Raw genomic sequence first — 13,191 nt, forward strand, 5'->3', positions numbered from 1 at the left:
CCTTTATAATGTCGAGATTCGAACTCAGTCTTTTAGCCACCAGGACACAACCTTGCCCAAGAGAACACTGGTTGGATCGCCCTTGGTGAGAGATGAACAGGTAGGTGTAGGCAATTAAGGTGTATCTTCATAGGAGTTTTATCTTGGCTACAACTGAAATGTGGATTAGTTTGCCTTAGTGCAGATGTATAGAATCTTCTGACCTCCAAATGTTTAAGCAAGGAGCAAATTAATTCCTGCTTTCTGCTGCTGACATCACCTGAATTCCAGGTGTATCTGTTTAATTTTTTTTATTCCCCAATATTTATTTATTTAAGTACTTATTTATTTATGTATTTATTTAAAATGTTTTCCTATAAATTCTCTCTCTCTCTCTCTCCATAAAGGTTTTCAGCTAAAGATTTAGAGAAATTACCAAAACTAGCCAAGAACAGTGATTCCACAGTGCACATCAATTCACATCACGCCGAAATATTACGCATATGCACTTCGTTATGTTGTGGTATGCGTTCCCAATGTTTGAATGACTCTGCTTCTGTCTGTTGTTATTCACTTGGTAAATAATTCTTCTCACACGGTATAACTTATTTCAGGAGGGGGTTAAGTGATTTCGCCGGGCACTTTCTATCGTTTATTCTTATAACACTAAAATGGTTCACACGGCCAGCCACACTGGACTTAGAAATTTCTCTTGATGTCAGAGAGGAGAGCGACACAGATCTTACCCTAAAGGGGTTCAAGTTAACTCTAACTAAAAATTGATCAGAATGAACTCTGGACCTATGTTGAATAAAACTCCGCCTCTTTGAGGAAGTCTACTCTAATCTTAATGGTTCAATTTCAACTCCCACTTTGGCAAAGGACAAATCAGGTCAATTTTGCTGACCTTTTCACTTCATAATCATTCCTTTAGCTCCTCCTTACTTTCCCATAACTCGACGTTGGTTGTGGTCAAACTCCAATTTACTTGGTCTCATGGCTCATCATTTCAAGTTATCAACACCGTCTCTCTCTCTCTCTCTCTCTCTCTCTCTCTCTCTCTCTCTCTCTCTCTCATAATCCCGATCAGTGAATTTCATACTTATTCACTGTAGAAATACTTTCAAATTCATTGCATAACAGAAACAAAGTGGTTTTCCTAACAGCAATGTTGTCCAGAGGAACTGGAATCTGAGCGAAAATCACTGGAAAGAAATACTCATCTTCACGAAGTGACAAGCATTAAGATGTAGCCAAGGGACCAAAAGTAATGCTCAGTGTTTATAGAATTTGATGGAGATTGATCAAATGATTGAATGGATTTGTGAATAATAATAATAATAATAATAATAATAATAATAATAATAATAATAATAATAATAATAATAATTTGACTCCGTGTGAAATCCGACTTATAAGTTAGTACAAGTGACCTTGACCTTTGCGGGCCAAATTCGACCTACTTTCGAAATATCACCTGCTGTTGAGCATTTAAGATTGAAAACCAGTTTTGACATTTGCTAAGAGGGCGTGGCTTTGTGCTATTCCCGTCTGCAGCCATAGTAATGGCCTCTCTCTCTCTCTCTCTCTCTCTCTCTCTCTCTCTCTCTCTCTCTCTCTCTCTCTCTTTCTTTGACTTCCAGATGGTATGTTGTCAACAGTCTACACAGAGTACATATGCATAAAACTCTCTCTCTCTCTCTCTGGCTTCCAGATAGTATGTGGTCATAAGTCAAAATAGAGTGCACTCACAATACACTCTCTCTTTCTCTCTCACACTCTCTCACACTGCTGAACTGCGGATGAACCTCCTGTGCAGAAAACTTCCACGACCTTAATCGTTTCAGTCTTTTGCTTTCAGCTGAACGTTCAGGCCCCTACTATCTAATACACCTCTCACTCAATTCATCCATCCCTTTTCGGACTGTTACTAAGGCATAATTATTCAGCCTAGATCTATCTTTCAATTATATCTAATCTTATGTTCTGTCAGCAATCATACGGTAGATGAAATACATAAGTAGAAAATGCGCCTTTGTTTCTTCGGCGCAATTGAGTTTTCTGCACGACCGCTACAGCGTATACTCAAGGCCACCGAAAATAGATCTATCTTTCGGTGGTCTCGGTATAATGCTGTATGAGCCTCGGCCCATGAACTTTAACCACGGCCTGGCGGTGGCCTATCCTATACCGTTGCCTGAGGCACGATTATGGCTGACTTTAACCTTAAATCAAATAAAAACTACTGAGGCTAGAGGGCAGCAATTTGATATATTTCATGATTGGAGGGTTGGTGATCAACATACCAATTTGCAGCCCTCTAGCCTCAGTAGTTCTTAAGATCTGAGGGCGGACAGAAAAATTACGGACGGAAAAAAAGTGCGGACGTGTTGATTTAGTAAATGCTTAAACAAACAACTCTGACATTAATAAAAAATAAACAGAAAAACTCAAGGAATGATCATCTGTCAAACTAAGCAGCAAAGTCCTTGCAATAATCTAGGCGCGAGGTCATTTGAACTAGCGTGACCTCGCTTAATAACACGTGACCTTAAGGGAAAAGAGTATATATATACATATGCGTGTGCGAGACGCAAGGTCACCCTTCTGTCAAATATCAACCTTGGGGCAATTCTGCACGGACGCCATTTTGATAAAAGTGAGGGTAAAAATTGCTTAACAAGAGCAGGTTGCGTATGTTTCCTGTACCATACGGGTACGAAAAACGGAAGTTCTGTAGGCCTATAGTTCAAAAGTTCAAGGGCGATACAATGCATTGCTATACCTTAGAACAATGCACTTGTATTTTAATAATTTACTAATAAAAGTATATATTTATTTATTAATACATTTCTTTATCATTTTTTCTTCCTTCTGTAATTCTGAATAATAATAATAATAATAATAATAATAATAATAATAATAATAATAATAATAATGGGAGTCAATGCTGTTGTTTATATATGTTTATATTTATCCATTTGCTGAGTAATCTCTGTCATTATTAATCTGTTCCAAGACGCTGAATAAATACAAAAAGTTCTGGCCAATATCTATAGCTAAAAGGGTACAGGGGTGTGAGGCTTGCACCCTCATCCCACACCAGTTACGAGGATAACCAATTATGCATCTGCTGAGTACAAACAAAACCTTCAGGTAGGGATGCGGTCATGCAACTTCATCCCTCGTGCATATCCTATGATGCATGTATTCTGGGTGGACGTTAAGTAACTAAGATTCCACAGTTTTCGAGACCTGACGAGAGAGATCTACTAATAGCCACTATTCTGTCGTATTTTCAATGTACCTTCCATTTCCATAGACTAGTTCTCGAAACCTGATCAAGTCTCCTTTGCCAAATTTCCTCCAGTTTTCGAAACCTTACTGAATTCTCTACTGTCAAACATAATTCTATCAATGTTTCCAGTTTTCGAAACCTTACTGAATTCTCTACTGTCAAACATAATTCTATCAATGTTTCCAGTTTTCGAAACCTTACTGAATTCTCTACTGTCAAACATAATTCTATCAATGTTTCCAGTTTTCGAAACCTTACTGAATTCTCTACTGTCAAACATAATTCTATCAATGTTTCCAGTTTTCGAAACCTTACTGAATTCCCCTGCTGCCAAACATAATTCTATCAATGTTTCCAGTTCTCGAAACCTTACTGAATTCCCCTGCTGCCAAACATAATTCTATCAATGTTTCCAGTTTTCGAAACCTTACTGAATTCCCCTACTGTCAAACATAATTCCATCAATGTTTCCAGTTTTCGAAACCTTACTGAATTCTCTACCGTCAAACATAATTCTATTAATATTTCTAGTTTTCGAAACCTTACTGAATTCTCTACTGTCAAGCATAATTCTATCAATGTTTCCAGTTCTCGAAACCTTACTGAATTCTCCTACTGTCAAACATAGTTCTATCAATGTTTCCAGTTTTGGAAACCTTACGGAATTCCCCTACTGTCAAACATAATTCCATCAATGTTTCCAGTTTTCGAAACCTTACTGAATTCTCCTACTGCCAAACATAATTCTATTAAAATGTTTCCAGTTTTCGAAACCTAAAAGCAAGAGAGATCTATTAACGACACGATTCCATATGTTTTCTGTAAGCCCCCATTTCCACAGAATATCTCCTTTGATCAAATCTCCTTCGCCAGATTTCCTCCATTTTTCGAGACCTTGGTTCCCACCCTCAACCTGGCCAGGACAGTGACCTTGAGCGTCGAGGGACACCCCTCCCCCCGCCGCCCCCAGCGTCGCCTTCCGCAAGTTTATGGTACGTAGACTGAAGTGCCACTTATTGATCAGTGCCCTGTCGCAGCACAGTTTCGGCAGTGCCTTTGATTTCTGGTCTCAGGAATGAGGAATGTTAGTTGTTATTATTATTATTATTATATTATTATTATTATTATTATTATATTATTATTATTATTATATTATTCAATCTAAGCATCAAATCTTACTGTTCATATTTACCAAATGAGAACAAACAAGGTTACAATTATATATCAATTATATATATAAATATGTGCCTATTTCTGTGTCTGTGTGTATCGCCTACACACACAGACTTCAGACACAGACGCCTCACAATCTTGTCAGAAAACAGCCAAGGGTTAAGAACAGACAAAGCCTGTTCTATATAAATGTCTGTGCATATCATACACACACGCAGACTTCAAACACAGACACCGCACAACCTTGTTTGAAAACAGCCAATGATTAAGAACAGACTAAATTAATTACATATAAATAAGTGTCTGTGCGTCTGTGCGCATCGCATACGCACACACAGACACAGACTTCAGACACAGACACCTCGCCAGGCTTGTATGAAACCGTCCAATGATTTCCGATAGAGGATCAAGGCTTCCTCAAAAAGATTCATTATGAAATGACCCAGGAGGAGGAGGAGGAGGAGGAGGAGGAGGAGGAGGAAGAAGTGTTACGGCAGGAAGACCTAAAGTTTGGTGTCGAAGCCTAAAAAAGAATCAGGAAGTTTGTGAGGTCATAATATATATATATATATATATATATATATATATATATATATATATATATATATATATAATTATATGTATATATAAACGTATATATTTTATACATATAAAAAAGCAAAATTACAGTAATTATAATAAAGTATAGTTCTCTTAACGGAACTCAGTCACCTCGATGACGTCAAACTCATCGAAAAGCTTAAATAATATAAACACCTCGGCAATGGCCTTCACTTCTGTCTGTAAAACTGACATTTCCCAACTCAGTATCGACTTGAGTTGGTCCCAAGCCCGGATAAAAGGGGGATATTGGTTGCAAGGAACAGTCAACCCGATGGGAGTGATATTTTTGTTATGCTGATGGATGTTGGGTTTGGTCAGTTCTTGGATGGGTGATCATCAAGACATGCTAGATAATGTTGGTATATAAATTATCTTTGCAGTTCGTGAGTATTATTATTATTATTATTATTATTATTATTATTATTATTATTATTATTATTATCATTATTATTACAAATGTACATTGCTAAGCAAAAGCACAATAAAAAGAAAAACAAAAATAATTCAACAAAAGGTTATTATAACACATATAATAAGCCTTTGACAAACTACAACAAGAATAGCATCAAGCATGTCTGTATCAAATTCGGCACAAGTACAACCACCCAACTCTATCCCCAGTATAACCATTTTGTAAAGGACTGGTTATAATCTATAACAAATCTATTCTCCGTTACAAATTTGAGGGCTGCAGGTCAATGATCTATTAGCTGGTACTCGTGTGGGAAGAGCTAAAATTATTGTGCATTTTTTGAATTCTGCTTCACTTCCCTGGACCTATCAAACTTCAAACCACATACAGAAACTCATAAACAAGCATTTATACCCTGCAATTAACCTTCAGGTATGCCAATAGCACATAAAAATAAATATTTGAACACCCAGGTGAATAGCTCCCCCCCTAAAGCACGAACCAAATAGCCATAAGTAACTAACAGTTTAAATGGAACACATGCAAGCAATCAGGAATGTTCTTTGTGCATGTGTACGTGAATGTGAAGCTTTGCACGTGTTTGCAAGGTTGGGTGAAATACCTGGGATTCCTGAATTCAAAATTACCTGCTTAGTCTGGTCAGCCAGCCTATTGCTGCCTACAACAGACCCCCAAAGGCTGTTGGATGTTTAATAATCAATCATTTTGTTTTTTAAAAATCTTAGGACATTGACAGTTTGCAAATATGGTGAAATATATGCTCATGAAAAGGAAGGATTTTCTTTTTTTTACAGGTAGTTTTTCAGATACTACTCTGTAGGGAAGAGTTCTGTCACATCTCGTTTACTCTGCGCAGATCAGTGGCTTTGGAATTCACTCCCAGCTTATATTTTCCATGATTTCTACAACCTGTGCTGCCAGAGAGAGAGAGAGAGAGAGAGAGAGAGAGAGAGAGAGAGAGAGAGAGAGAGAGAGAGAGAGAGAGAGAGAGAGAGAGAGAGACGGGGATATGAGGGACTAACCCTTGGGTAGCAAATGCATCTATATATATATATATATATATATATATATATATATATATATATATATATATATATATACAATATATATATATATATATATATATATATATATATGTATGTATGTATGTATGTATGTATATATAATCTGTATATACATACATACATATACAGTATATATACATACACACAAACACACACACACATGTATATATATAAATAGTACATAATATAATGGGCATAAACACTAGATTAGATTAGGTTAGGTTAGGTTAGGTTTGTAAGGTTAAGTTTGAGTTTATCGTACTGTACCCTAAGAAAAAATAACTAAAAAGCTTTCACCGAGTCTGGCAAAATTCAGCAAATAAAATATTGAAAGTTCTGAGTAAGCTGATAAAGAATTTGAACAGAATATAAACAGCTTATAAAGAACGTGAATAGAATTAAATAGCTGAGAAAGACTGTAAAGAATGATAAATAGACGATAATAATCATATATTTTAATATATGAAGATATCTCTCACATTTTGAAGAAATTTACCCTTATCGGGTCGTATCTAATAAATATATCATTATATCACGACAACACTAACAATATATAGATACCGGAATTATAGTAATATAAATAATAATAAAAAATACCTATAGTATTCTAACTAAATCTAACTTCAGCAGAATCAACTGTAATAAACATATCACGACTCGAAATATATAAATATGGAGATTATATAATTAATATAAATGAGAAAGTCTTTATGTTACGTAACAAGCAACTGGTATGACCGTATATGCTTAAAAGTATATTTGTGTATCTAAGTATTGAATGAGATTTTAGAGTAAAAACACTATCTTAGAATAACTTCTAAATAATTATAAATAAATCCTACAAATGCTACGATAAAAATACAACAAAATTCAACGCGTAGGCTAACTTTTTATACAATAATGAGTAAAAGTCAATACGAACATTACCTTCTAATAATTCCCAGACAGCCGATAAATTCTTCAGAATTTGAGGGTAATTCTGCCTGTTTAGAGACGTGAAAGTATATATAAGTTCGAGGCCGATCTATCACCAGTATTTAATTGTAAAATGGACGGTTTTTACTAGTTTTTTTCTGTTCAAAATTACGTAATATATTCGTCGCTTCTTTCAAACTAAGTCAACTCACTACTGATTGCTGCTTCGGCTGTTGGTCGTACGTTGTCAGCCCTGCCGGAAGACGCCAGGAAGCCCAAACTGTCGTACCGCACGACTCAAATGACTGACTGTTGCTTTTCTTTACCGAGAGAGAGAGAGAGAGAGAGAGAGAGAGAGAGAGAGAGAGAGAGAGAGAGAGAGAGAGAGAGATATTAATGACAGGTTCGAAATTCAAACGAATTTCGAACTCCGAGATCGTAAATGAAGGTGGGAAAAGCGCACACGTAGCGTTCTGTCATGCAATGACACCAAACCATTTCCGAGAACAAATGCCGTCGAGCCGTTGGTTGACTTTGATGACATAAAAAACACGAAACGACAACAAATACTTAACATTTCCCGTCAGTGACTAATTTAATCGGTCACTTTGCTTATCGGGACCTTGTAAATCGGCAGCCTCTTTAGCGGAACATGACAGGGACCCCCACGAAAACCTTTAGTATGAATCAGTAGCCATTTCGTGCCATGTCGGTATCCGGCATTGATCAATATGGCGCGTGTCGCTTTCCAATTGTTTATTCGTTTCAACGCCCCACGAACGCACGCATGGTGTGTCGTTAGAACACACAGACACGCATACACACACAACTGTTGAAGAACGCCTCGTCATAAGCATCATAAATGGTTAAAGAAACTTAAACACCGACAAATGGACTCAAAGCTAGACCAACATGGCTTCACTAACCTACATGTGACTATTGCTCCCACCGAGAAAAAATAATTTTATAATGGTCCATTTGTTCGTTAGACGATTTTTAAGACGAGAAAAGATAAATTAGTTCTAATAAACATCTATACATAAAGTTTACTAGTTAAAATGAGTTAGGACAATAGAGAAATAACCGTATCCGTACTTAGGCCTACCCCAAATATCAAGTGAAACAGAGAAATCGAATTCCTGTCAATATTTTATGCTTTTATTCCCAAAAGATGATAAATATCAAGATCGCGTTTCACATCATATTTTCTAGAAACATCCAACAGGAGTTAGGAGTCTGGTGTGAGCGGTAGTAGGTTTGCAATTAGGTCGAACAAGTGATAAATATATATTTTTTCTCGTGGCTAATTTTACCCCGACGTAGCACCCTACGCTCCGATTCTGTGACGTCATCATCCCAAAATAACACTTATTTCCGAAAGGTTCAGCTGAACCGACGCTCACTTATAATGCATTCTTTCGTAGTGACGTAAATGATTCGGCGTCACGGATACCTGTAGCGTGGAGCTTTTCTCTCAGAATTAATCCTTTTTCCTTGAAGAAAAATAACCGTAGAAAAGTAATTACTGTCTTTGACTGAGCAAAATCCTTTGAGGTAAACAAAAACAAAAAAATCTTTTAGCGGATATTTATGGTGCTACCAAAGTGCAATTACATGTTTAGCAACATGTAAAAACAATAATGCAAAGATAATTAGACGATTTAAACAAACAATTATAGGAAACTGATGGAAAACAAAATATAAAAACAAGATAGACGATCTGATACAACGATTTGCTCCGTGAAATCTGTTGCAATAATAAATAGTACCAGAGAGAAGTTCAGGGTTTTTGAAGCTTCAGGAAGTGATTACGATCCTTAGCGTAACGCAAATACATTTTTCGCATTTCGAAAACTTAGTATATTACAAAAACTTAATGTATATGACTGTAACCCTTCCTGATATTGACGTAAATGGTTAGGGAAATTTAAAAATCGACAAGAGGACTCACGTCTAGACTAATATGGCTTCCCTGACCTACATGAGACTATCACTCCACCCCAAAAGAAAATTTAATTTATATATTGCTTGTTCGACCAAACTGCAACTCGCTACCGCTCATACCAGATTCCTGACGCCAGTTGGATGTTTCTAGAAAATATGATGTCAAAAGCGACATTGATATTTATAATTTTTTGGGAATAAAAGCATAAAATATTGACGGGAATTCTATTTTTATGCTTCACTAGAAATTTGGAGTAGGCCTAGATGCGATCTACCTTGACCTATAGGCATTCCAGTGTAATATCTTTGTTGTCCTAACTCAGTTGAGCTAGAAAGCTTTATATCTAGATGCTATTTAGAACTAACGTCTCTTTCTCCGTTTTTAAGAATATATAACGGACAACTGGAATAATTAGTAATTGATTTTTCTTAAGGGGAGTGCTAGCCTCATGTAGGTTAGGGAATTTTCCGTAACCATTTAAGTCAATATCAGGAAGGGTCACATTCATACACATTAAGTTTTTGAAATATACTAAGTTTAAATCGTCTAATTACTTTTGTATTACACAAACACACACCCACATGTATATATATATATATATATATATATATATATATATATATATATATATGGGTAATTCGACGGAAGATATCGTATATGATACAGTACAGGCGAAATAATTAGAAAACTTTACCGAAATAATATGAGACAATTACGGAAACAAAAGACGGTAAAATTTCTGACAAGACTTCGGTAAATTTCTATTGTTACCTCGTCTGTACTTCATCATAATGTATAGTCTTCTATAGGCCTATTTTCCTTAGAATTACGGCTGGTACTAAACACGGCGTCCCTAAGTCTCACAAAACAGCCAGACAGAGCAAAAAAAAAGTAGAGCGAGTTAAGCAAAAGAAAATATAATAATAAAATGATTCTTTTTCATTTTGCCTGGTTAAAATGTTAGCTAAGTCACCCATGTGAGTTTCTCTGTTCTCGACAGAGAAAATGGATGTTGCTTTATAAGAAATGGGCAACTGCGTAAAAGAATAAAAGACTTCGTCTCCATTTGCAAGTTTTGAGACGATTTTTTTTATCATTTAGCTACCAAAATCGGCTCCTTTGTCAGTGTTGGTTTAAATTTTCTTTCCTATTTTCAATTTCTTCTTTCGACAGATCTGCAAACGGAAGTATGTTTGCTAAAAAAAAAAAACACAAAATGAACAATTTATCTGCTTACAGACGCAGAGATTGTCGATTTTCTCAAAATTCTATGGGTTCATATCCCCCAAGACACGTTTATTCAACCCCCCACCCCTTTTTTATAATCTCTGCTCATGTAAGCATGCAGATAAACTGTCCATTTTTTCATTTTTTTCCATGATTCAATAAATATTTGATATAAATATCTGCGCTGGTCTTGACTTAACGTAATGCAGTGATTTGGATGACCACTAGACTGTAGGATTACCCCTACACTCTTGGGAGTTCATATATTTGATCTTGATTCTTTCAAACTGGATGAAAGAGATTTCGGCTTCAGATTTCAGAGTCAAGTTCTAATAGCTTTCATTTCAAAACCTGTATAGTTTTCTCCTCAGCAGAGAGTGAATACGTGTCCTGCCCTGCAGGATTGCAGAACATTCCTTCCAGTATTTTCTTCAGACACAGAACTACTGCAGGCTTTGGCAAAACCAGTTTACCACGACGGTTGAAAAATCACCAAAAGTTGCTGACGAGTTGATTTGTGTTCATAAGGTATCCTGTATTGAGGATGAGGACATCAAACTCGCCTAATGGTCACAATTGGTTATAAAAATGTAAAGGAAAAATTAAAAAATTGCCCTACAGGCCGTCCCATAATTTATTAACTAGATGTGATTTTATTTCTGACAGTCGTCGCTGTTATTTTAAAATGGCGTTTCTATAAGAGTATCTCTTTTTGGTAAAATTTTATAAGTTGTCAATAAGATTCCAGTTACCAGCCATTTTTGCGTGTAAGCCCATTCTGGGTTTTTCATGCAAAAATGGTTAGGAAATGATAGGGCACTAAAAGAACCTAAAAATACCAAGCTAACGTACGATAGGGGTGTTTACTGGTTAAAACTTTGCGGCATTAGCTATGGAGAGGTCGGGGAAGACCACACCTTATAAGTCGTGGTTTGATTAATTTTTTATTTAACGTTTGTGCGTAGTTTTTGTGGGGTTCAAAATAACGAGAATGAAGAGCTCTTTTCAAAAATGTAGGTTATAATATCATATCGCGTATTGGCAACCTATAAAATACTACCCTTATTTTTATTATAATTTTCCTTTAAATCTCAACTACTCGTAAGAGCATTTGTAAACAGACGCATACTGCCTGACTTCTTTGGCGAACAACATGTTTTGTTTAGGTAAATTGAGAACATAACAAGATACCTGGACATTAAGTTATGTTTGTCATCAAGAATTGTGGCTTTTTTTGGGTAATATCCCAAATAGAACTATAAGGAGAATACCTTGTTTGTCGTCGAGAATTATGGCTTTTTTTGGGTAATATCCCTAAAAAACTATAGTCTATAGGGAAACATAACGTTATGATTGTCCTCGAGAATTGTGGCTTTTTCGGGTAATATCCCAAAAAGAAATGTTGGGAAGCACTGGATTACGTTTGTGGTTAAGAATTACGGCTTTTTCGGGAAACATCCCAAAAAGAATTACGAAAGAGAGGTCCGTTCAATCTCCAGAACCAAATTAGTAATATCTGCAGTTGAGAATACTGACATCTTTTTATTTTTTAAATCAAAAGTTAACAATGTTATGTAATTAAATTAATCTTTATGCATAATTTCATATATTTTGTAAGGAAGATTGCACGCAATATAAATGTATTAAAACGTAATGTAAAAAATAATAAGGCAAGTCTTTTGTCATATCAGATATGTATTGCTAATCATGCAATCCATTCGAGACTCCTCACTGAGCTTCTGAATAAGATGGGCCTTATTCAGTCTTTTCGTCTTGCCTTCGAAATAACGTCGTGGTTCCTTTGTCAATTCTTCATCTTGGCTTCGAAATAACACCGTCATTCCCTTATTAATGAAGGTTCTGAAGGCTATATATGTACTGTCGACAAGAAAAGTGAAGATACAAATTGCCCATTAATACAACACCTGGCAACTCTAGTGAGGTGGGGCGGCTTCAAGGTCATCGAGTTTGTTGCTTTCTATAATGCGATTAAATTTATAAACCATAAAGATTCTGTAGAAGTATCTGAGGGGAGGCTAGCGCCCACTTGCTCCCTCAAAACACTGATGGCCCCCTAAGAATTGGTTTACCTCATAGCCTTTGAAATAATAATAATATGTGGGTGGGTGTAGCACACCTGTTTGCTGCGTTTTAACGCAATACAGCTCTTATATGGTTTCAAAATACTCTAAAATGAACACAAATTTCCAAAAATTTCTCAGAGGGGCTTATAGCAGCCCCCCACCCCCAACTGATAAGGCTTGCTTCACTCACCAGCCCACACACACCATAGAAGTTCTAAACCTTCCCCCTACCCCAAGACAAATCTGAAATGACACCACTAGTCCAGTATCATCTCCTCAACAGATGTGCAAACAGCCCACTACCACATAGCCACAGCAGAGACGACAATCAGGCCCCATCGCAGTAGTAGCTACACCCCAAACAGAAATATGCCGACTTCTACAAGACTACCAAGAGGTTCTCAAAGGTGACCTGCAGAACGTCTTAACCAAAACATTAAAAAAAAAAAAAAAATCCAGCACCATATACT

General features: G+C 36.3%; 1 protein-coding gene across 3 annotated transcripts in view; it reads right to left on the minus strand.

Annotated features, from left to right (window-relative positions):
- Nucleotides 1-13,191, minus strand: part of LOC136856062 (ankyrin repeat domain-containing protein 17-like) — a 76,704-nt gene that overhangs the window by 16,467 nt on the left and 47,046 nt on the right. The window contains exon 1 of one of the 3 annotated variants that reach the window (XM_067133664.1): nucleotides 7,678-7,802. The exons of 1 other annotated variant lie outside the window; for it this stretch is intronic. The gene's annotated coding sequence lies outside the window, so the exon portion shown is untranslated. Of the gene's footprint in view, nucleotides 1-7,477; nucleotides 7,803-13,191 lie in introns of those variants that run through there. One more of the 3 variants, XM_067133663.1, reaches the window with a different exon arrangement.

Source organism: Macrobrachium rosenbergii, chromosome 34, assembly GCF_040412425.1.
Source record: "Macrobrachium rosenbergii isolate ZJJX-2024 chromosome 34, ASM4041242v1, whole genome shotgun sequence".
NCBI lineage: Eukaryota > Metazoa > Arthropoda > Malacostraca > Decapoda > Palaemonidae > Macrobrachium > Macrobrachium rosenbergii.